Source organism: Miniopterus schreibersii, assembly GCF_964146895.1.
Source record: "Miniopterus schreibersii genome assembly, chromosome: 2".
In the NCBI taxonomy this organism is placed as follows: Eukaryota; Metazoa; Chordata; class Mammalia; order Chiroptera; family Miniopteridae; genus Miniopterus; species Miniopterus schreibersii.
Genome location: NC_138102.1, coordinates 179446941 through 179456315, shown reverse-complemented (window position 1 = coordinate 179456315; position 9375 = coordinate 179446941). Strand labels below are relative to the sequence as shown.

Genomic DNA, 9375 nt, shown 5'->3' with positions numbered 1-9375 from the left:
TCCCGGTCAGGGCACATGCCCGGGTTGTGGGCTGCAGCCGATCAATGACTCTCTCATCATTGATGTTTCTAGCTCTCTCTCTCCCTCGCCTTTCCTCTCTCTGAAATCAATAAAGATATATTAAAAAAAAAAGAGTTAAGGCCTTGCTATGGATTAGGCTTTGGCTTAAGAGAATAGTGTGGCTAATGGATCTGCTATCCAGACCACTAAAACTTTCTCCATATCGGCAATAAGGCTTGTTTTGCTTTCTTATCATTTGTGTGTTCACTGGATTAGCACTTTTAATTTCCTTGAAGAACTTTTCCTTTGCATTCACAACTTGGCTGTTTTGCTCAAGAGGCCTAGCTTTTGGTTTTCAACGTACCTTCTTGGTTTTCAACATACCTCCCTCATTAAACTTAATTAGTTCTAGCTTTTGACTTAAAGTTTGAGATGTGCGATTCTTCCTTTCACTTGAATGCTTAGAGACCATGTCGGGTTATTAATTGGCCTAATCTCAATATTATTGTGTCTCATGGAATATGGAGGCCAGAGTGAGAGAGAGAGGGACAGGGGAATGAATGGCTGGTCATCAGAGCAGTCAGAATATACACAACATTTATGAATTAAGTTCACTGTCATATGGGCTTGGTTCATGTGCTCCAAAACAATTACAGTAGTAATATCAGAGATCACTATAACACATATAATAATAATGAGAAAGTTTGAAATGTTGTGAGAATTACCAAAATGTGACATGAAGACACAAAGCGAGCAAATGCTGTTGGAAAAATGGCACCTTAGATTTGCTCGGTGCAGGGTTGGCACAAACCTTCAATTTGTAAAAAAATATAGCATCTGTGAAGCACAATAAAGCGAAGCGCAATAAAATGAGGTATGCATGTAGCAACCAAGTTATAAACCAGCCCATCTGCCTGGGTCCCAGAGTGAAGGCGACATATACCAACCCACACTGGATACGTAAACAAGAAGTCTTTGTGGCTGATAGCCACTGAGAATTTGCAGGTGTTTGCTTTTGCCACATACTTTAGCTGATGGTTAGAACAGGTGATTTATCTGATTGGTGGTTTGGGAAGAAGAACTGGATGTGAGTTGGCTTCATTCTTTTCTCACTCTTTCTCCACCTCTGCTTGACTCTGAGAGGGGCATTTCTAGAGAGCTCTCTGCCATGTAGTACCAAGCTTGTCTGTGTTGGGGGCAATCGGCAGTTTTCTAGCTAGGCTAGTGCCTTGGCAGTTGAGTTGGTCAATTCAAGAGTGGAGGCTCATAGCCTATCCAATTGGTTTCACACTCAACCTAGTGTTTATCAGTAATAAGTCAAACATTTTGATTTCCTCTCTCTGTCTCTCTTTTTTTGTTTTTCTAACCCTCACCCAGGGATAGTTTTTCCCTTGCTTTTCAGAGAGAGTGAAAGGTGGAGAGAGAGAAAGAGAGAAACATTGATGCAAGAGAGACACATCAGTTGGCTCCCTCCCACTCACAAGCCAACTGGGGCTGGGCATTGAGCCCCCAACCAAGGTACCTGCCCTTGGCCAGAACTGAACCCAGGACCCTTCAGTCCACCAGCCGACACTCTAACCACTGAGCCAAACCAGCTAGGGCTCTTTGTCTCTTTTTTTAGAAAAATGTTTTTATTGATTTCAGAGAAAAGAAGGGAGAGGGAGAGAGCTAGAAACATGAATGATGAGAGTCATTGATCAGCTGCCTCCTGCACGCCCCCTACTGAGGATCTAGCCTGCAACCCGGGCATGTGCCCTGACGTAACTGAACGGTGACCTACTGGTTCATAGATCAACTCTCAACCCCTGAGCTACTCCAGCCAGGCTCTCTGTTTCTTGTGTCTGTCTTTAAATCGGTTCCTGACTTGATAGGAAAGAAAAGTGGTATTTATTGAGCTCCTTCAAACCCCAGAAGTCTTTCTGCATGATTATAAGTCTTAGGGATAGAAAGGCTTTTTCCAACTTATTAGCTTCCACTTGCCTCTCATTGTGGCATTTTCTGTGCTCAGCTTCATTTTGTGTGTTACTATCAATAATAAACAGGAATTGTAATCTTACTTTTGTATGTTGTGAGCATGTAGAAAGCAAAATTACTGAGGGCTCTGGCTGATAAGCCCTGTTTTACGTCACAGAAGTGGGCATGGGTAAAGGTAAATGCTTTCTGGAAAATCATTTCCACCTTGCCTTTGCACTTGTCCCTACTTTCTTTCTCTTCTCTCTCCATTTAAAAATTTTTATCTCTACCTCCTTTGCTCCTCCCCATAAAACCTAAAATAGTAAATATCCTCCCCTCCCCTCCCCTTCTCTCCTCTTCTCTCCCTTTCTCTCTGACATGTGAGGACACAGTGAGGAGGCAGTAGTCTCAAGCCAGGAACAGGGCTCTCATCAGCACCTAGTTCTTGGCCTCTCCAGCCTCTAGAACTGTCTCTTTACAGGGAAATAGACCAGCAACTGCAATCAACTGCAACTTCATAACACCTTCATGATGCTCCCCTCGGCTAGAAATATACTAAGAAGCCTCAAGATTCAAAGCATTCAGCAAATTAGGGCAAGGCAGAGCTACAGAAGCTCCCAGATTTTCATGACAAATATGGTAATGCTGTACTAGCCAGTAGAACCACTTTCTGTGTTGTTCATGGATATTTACAACCAAACAGACTGGAATCGAATGAAACTGTCCCCTCTTGGCAGAGTCACCCAAAAAGAATGGAATGATGAATAACCATCACAGTTGCTATAATGCAGAATTATTTCAAAATCAATTTGTCATTTAAGCAATTTGCTGCTCATTTAAATATAGCATAATTAAACATTAAGATACATTGGAAATCTTTAAAAAGTTATTGAAAGTAGGTATTTAATATCTGGAAACAAGGCTGTAACAGTGAGTGTAGATTAGAGGGGATTATGAATAACAAATATTTGAAAGTAGAATTAAAAAAAAAAAGTAAATGTCCTGGGTTTAACCAGAGTTGATGGGTTAATGGATTTTCATACAGTCAGTCATTACTTATTAAGCATCTCGATATGCCAGGTATTGTGCCAGGCTGGCTGGAAGAAGGGATTTGGGGTATCATTCCTGCTTTCCCCCCATCCCTCTCCTTCAGTGTCAGGCTTTGAATATTGTCCAAAGGTAATCCTTAGTATTTTCTTGGAATTGCTATCATTCTATACACCTTCGATTTTACTCAAATTGAATTTTAATTAAATGGTCAAGCTTCTGGTTCCCAATCTCTGATCTTTTGTGCATTGATTATGAGGGGGAACAATATTTAGGTATTTTATCAGTCAGAATAAGTAATATAAACTGCGGTAACGACATCCCCCCCTCCCCCCCCAAACCTCAGTGACTTAACACAATGAAGTTTCATTTCCTGATCACATCATAGTCTGTCCAGAGGAGGGGCGGCTTTTCATGCAGCTTCTACTACAGCTCTCCAATGGATGACTTGGGCATCCTGGCTCCCTTCCTCTTGTGATGTTACTGTCTTTAGCTCATGGTCTCCACAGCTGCTTTGGGGTGGCAGGGGTGGTGCGGAGGGGTGGAGGGTGGTGAGAGAGCTGGAAGATTGGCAGGGACATTTTGGGAGCCAGGCCTGTAAGTGATCTCTATCACTTTTACCTACATCCCATTGCTAGAATGTTGTCACACATCCCCATTCTGACTGCCAAGGAGGCTGAGAACTGTCCCCCTGTATTTGCAGGAGGAGGAAATGGTACAGAGATAATCTTTGCCACAGAATATTAATTTATGTTCTGTCTTCCCCCTCTCCCAGGTGTCTTCCACTCTCCCACTCTCCCTTTCTTTCAGGATTAAAGCTGTTACAGTGGAAATGCAGGGAGAAGAGTGGGCTTGAGCTTTTGAATGACCAAGTAGACTTTGAAACATATGGCTTGAGAGGAAAGCCTCTGTGTTTCAAAACCCTGGTTTTTTAACTACCAAGGGCTCAACCCTGCATGACTCTGGTCACCATATCCATGCCCTACAAAATTTAGAGATTTTTGCCAAAATCAGTATCAGTTAGGACCAGTCTTGCCCCCTCCCCCCAGATGAGGCAAATGTGGCAAGTGGCAAGAGGTGGAGAGAGAGAGAGAGAGAGAGAGAGAGGGAGGGAGGGAGAGAGAATGAGAGAGAGAAAGCAAGAGCTGGAGCCTCATGGGGGCTCTCATGGGGCCTCTGGCAGACCCCTGTCCCCTGCCTCCTTCTAGATGGAGACTTTGGGGGAGAGGGAGAAACAGTTGCAGGAAGGTATGGTATCTGGAAAGAGGAGATCTGTGCTCACCTCCCACTGGAGGTCCTGGCAGGGGGGACATTTACAGTGTTCCCCTCCAGCAAGGGTTTGAGGAGTAGGGAGGCCTCTTTAGTGTATCTGCATAGCAGGGGTCGGAGACTGCCTCTCAGAGATTCATAAGGCCCTTGAGTAGTGTGGGAGCAGCCAGAGTTTTCCCAGACCCTTGACAGAGTTGTGAAGTCCATAAGACAGAGTCTTTCCTGGAGGGGCCCTGGGCAAGCTGTACTATGCATGAATCAATGACTTAGGAGCAGACTGGACAGCTTAGTGGAGGCCAATTGGGATCGATACGACAACCAGACTGGCACCCAGAGGAAGACACCTGAGCAGGTGCTGGCTGGGATAATGAAGACCCAATGCCATGATACAACAAAGGTCCAGGAGCTTAGGCCCCAGATGAATGCAGGATCATGGTAGTTAAATTGCTTCAGAGAACAAGAAATTTAACTTGTTTTGTTCCCTTTTCTTAGGAGACTTGTACCCACCCAAACTAAAACACCCTAAAAAGTCCACAGAGCATGGTGAAGCATGGAAGAGGCAGTGGACTTGGAGTGGGGGATAGGAGTTCCTTTGTTAGTAACCATTCTGTGTGACCTTGAGCCTGTCGTTTCACCTCTCCAGGGCTCAGTTTTCTAATATGTAAAATGAGATGTAACACTGCCTACCTCAAGGATGTGCTGTGGGGAATAAGTGCAAAAAAAGCACCTAGTTCAGGGCCTGGTTCATATTAGAGGCTCCGTTCGTGAACATCTGAACCTCGCTGGCCAGCAGGCTTCCCTCGCTGGCTTCCCTCTGCAGTCATTTCCAACTTCAAAACACAGTAATTCTTTGCAGAAAAGATGAATACATGAGCTTATGTATGCCAAGACCCTGAAAATAAAATAAAATAATTAAAATAAAATGCCTCCCCCACTCTGTAAGGAAACAATAAAAACCTAGGAGGAGGCACAAAACAGACAATGAAAACTCGACTTGAGAGCAGGGTGGGGTAGGGGATAGGGTGAGGGCGGTAACTGCACTAAATGAAACACAACAACTCAATACCCTGCTATCATCCTTCATCACACGACAGAAATAGAAACCAGACAAACACATTATGTGAAGGGCAAAAGGCTTGGCAAGGTTCTGGCCCATAGGAAAAAGCCAGGTTCAATAATGCCATGAGCAGAGGGAGGTAGGGGAGTGTGGTCAAGCCAATAGCGGGTCTGTGCGGAGAGGCTGGCTTCATAGCACTAATGAGGCTTAAACATCACGTGGGCCCCGTTTGCTGAACTCAGTTTCTCATTAGGCTTTGTATCGGCTCCTGGGTCGGCCAGCCGCGTGGCAGGAACTGCGACCACTTTCTCTGGCTCATGAATTATCAGGGGTATCCTCTGCCTTTCTTTTTGGGAAAAGAAAGCTTTGGAGTAGAAAATGCTGTCTTCTGTTTATATCTACTCCTCTCTCACTAGAGGGATGATAAATTTGGGCGAAGGACCCTCGCCCTGAGCACTCTGCCTTCTTTGTTTAGAGGAGTGCATGGTGAAGAGAGCATGCTAAGCTCATCTGCTCCGCTCTGGGTCTTTATCTGTTGGTCCAGGGGGAGTGTGAGGTCTCAGGCTGCGTTTTTGAATGTTTTTAGGGTTGTTGGAATTACCACATATTTTGTGTCAAGCTCTGTGCTTGGTTCTAGGGACACAAAAATCAAGTAAGGTATTAAGAAAGCATTCATGTTCTGAAAGAGCTTATAAAATACGGAGATTTCACCTGTGCCCTGTTGTTGCGCATCAACCCATGAACGAGGAGATCACGGTTCTGTTCCAGGTCAGGACACGTGCCTGGGTTGCCAGCTCCACCCCCAGTAGGGGGTGTGCAGGAGGCAGCTGATCAATGATTCTCATTATTGATGTTTCTATCTCTCTCTTCCCCTTCCTATCTCTGAAATCAATAAAAAATGTATAAAATATATTAAAAAATAAAACTAAAAAGATTGGTTAAAAACACACAGAGATTTACACCACCAGGTTGTCTGATGGCTGTCAGGTAACCAGAGTACTGGGTTAACAATACATGGCATATGAATAGATCTTTCATAAGATCTGTTATCTCCTATGACCCCACAATAACCCTGTGGCTAGGTGCTCAGACACCCACTTGCCTCTCTCAGTCTCAATTTGAGGACCACAGCTGGTCCTAACTCCATTCCTGATCCTTTGACCCCAAGGCCAGTGCTGTATCTTTTCTCCTGGTGAACAGTGCTGGTGCTGAACTCCTCCCAAGCGCTTGCAGGCACACAAGAATTAGCTCACTGTTCAGTAGAAACCATATCCTGGGAAACTCTTCTTCATTTTTAAAGACCCAGATCAAACATAACATTCTCAGTGAAGCCTGTCCTGTCTTCCCCAGGCAGGGGGAGTGACGTCTTCCTATATGCTCCTATAGCTTTTGGCACATATAATAATCTTATTAATAAGGATAATAAGAGTGATAACAGTAGTAAAAAGGTCTATGTTACCATATTGAGTGTGTCTATGAGCCAGGTGTTATGCTAAGTGCTCTACATGCATTATTTAATGCTCAAGAGAACCCTAGGGGGAGATACTATTATTGTCCTCAGTTTACAGATTTTATCAGCTAAGAGTTCAGTTTGGCTGCATGTAGAAACCTGTCCATGGTGACTTAACCAAATGGAACTTATTTTGCTCAAACAACAATAAATTTGAGGTAGAGGCGCTAAGGCTGGTATGGTGGCTGCATAATACCATTCTTAGTGTGTAGCTTTTGTTACTGTGGAGACAAGATAGATGCTGTTTTTCCAATCTGCATTCTAGGCAGGAGGAAGGGTGAAGATCAAAGGGCAATGGATGAAGGGCAAAGACTCTTTTCTTTTTGTGGTTTTGTCTTATGATTGGGAAGTGATGCTATCCCCTACCTACATCTCGCTAGCCAGAACCGTGTTCTGTGGCCACCCTTAGCTGTCAGGGAGCCTGAGAATTCTTTTTCCCCCTCTCTCTTTAAAGCTATGTAGAGTTCTGCCCTGAACAAAATTGTGGGTCTGCTGGTAAGGACTAAGAGGACAGTAGATATTGGGTTGGGAATTACCAGTGCTTGCCACACAAGTGAAGCACTGGGCCTTCGAGATGCTAAGGATTTTGTCCGAGGTCAAATATAAGGCCAAGTCAGACTCAAACCCATGTCTGTGTGACACCAGAGTCCCCGTTCTTGACCACTGTGAGCGATGACCTCACCAGGATGCACTGTAATTGTCTTTTTATTTGTTCACCCTTTCTTCCCCAGGCTGAGAACTCCTTAGTATCAGGAATTAATTTCATTCTTCTTGGTATCCCAGACTCTTGCTCATAGTTGGTCGAATAGATAAATGATACATGTTAGAACTTCAGTAGTTTCTGCAGCTGAAATTCTTTCTAGGAAAATATTCTTTAATTGTCTTCTTCCCCTGTAATATTTTATAACCATCTGTTCTCACAGAGGTAACTGCAGATGCACATGAAAGAAATGGTCCTGATCTTTGTGCCGCCACGGGCACAATTTGGCTTCTTCAACTATTTATAGGCTTCTCTTCTGTCCCCCTTCCCCCAAATGCTTAACGTTTGTTTACAGGCTAAGATCCAATTTCTCTTTGTTCTGCCTGGTTAGTCAAACATTTCTATACCTCACTGCTCTATTTCTTAGGGAAATACTTGAATAAACAATAATTTGAGTCACAACCAGACCTGATCCCAAATCTCATTTCTTGCTGGGTCATGGAGCAGTTCAGGAAGGACCTAGCATCATTTAGATTCCAGTATTTTGGCAAAGCAGGTAGAGAGAGGAGAAGAATTCTTCAGATATCAGTTTATTTAAGTAAATTTTTCAGAAAATCAACCACTGATGTCCCTAGGTTAAAAAAAAAAAGTCGTTGTTCCACAGGCCACCAGAAAAATCTGATTTCTCTTCAAAGTCATAATGCTTGTGCTCAGTTGCCCAGGATTAAGCCCCATCTGCTATGGGGTACTCCCAACTGGAGAGCCCTGATTGAGACTGTCTAATTCAGCTCAAGAACAAGCTTGCAGGCACTTGGACTTCCAACTTGATGGCCCAAGTAGCAGTATTAGATAATAAATATTGACTTAATCACTTATGAAGCAGTTACTATATGTTAGGCGCTAAGTGCTTTATTTTATTTCATTTAATTTTTGAAACAACACTGTGACTATTATTATTTTACAAGCAAGGAATGTAAGGCTTAGTGAAAATAAAAGACTTGCCCAACATAGTGGCTGCATCAAAGGGTGACTTGGGGAACTTTGTCTGCCCATCTTAATCAGTAGTGGCCCCACCCAAGCTACCTTATGTAATTAAAAAAATCCAATAGTAGTGATGATATTCTTTGATCTTAACAATGAACATTTTTCTCTCTCATTTAAAATGTGAATAAAATGATAATGGTAAAAATAATAATAGCTAACATTTATTGACTGTGTATCATAGGCCAATCTGTTCAAAGTTCTTAATATGTGATGACTCATTGAATCCTCACAATAGTCCTTTCAGGAAGGTACTATTATTATCCTAATTTTCAGATGAAGAAACTGAGGCATAGAAAGGCTAAGTAAATTCACAAGGCATCATGACTTGTAAGTGGCAGAGCTAAAATTTGGCTATTTTCATTGATCTATGACACAGCCCAAGTAAAAAATATGCGCTTGTTATGAAAATTAGCCTTCAAGACAAGTCCTTCAGTCTTCCCTTCTAATCAGTCTGCAGGCCCTAAACTCCTTCTGTATAGAAATTCTTAAGTGATCACTGGTATGACATCACATGGGCAATAGGTGCTAAGGCCTGGATTCAAACCTGGGTTGGTCTGACTCCAAAGCAAGGATCTTTATCATTGTACTGTTCCAGCGCTAGCCAGATTAAATCCAAGTCCCAAGGTCAAATCACAGACCCATCTGAAAATAATTGTATAAATCATCTAACTCAGGGTTTCTTAACCTTAGCACTATTGATATTTTTGGCTGGACAACTGTTGTGAGGACTGTCCTGTTCACCACAGGATGGTGAACAACATACCTGGCCTCTACCCACTAGATGCCAGCCAGCAG

The 9375-nt window shown here is 43.1% G+C and overlaps 1 pseudogene across 1 annotated transcript; it reads left to right on the top strand.

The window, feature by feature from the left end:
• Nucleotides 1–2481: 2481 nt before the first annotated feature.
• On the top strand, nt 2482–2721 carry LOC308552626 (cytochrome c oxidase subunit 7B2, mitochondrial pseudogene; annotated as a pseudogene). The gene has a single exon. The product of its transcript is annotated as a cytochrome c oxidase subunit 7B2, mitochondrial pseudogene (transcript).
• Nucleotides 2722–9375: the final 6654 nt, after the last annotated feature.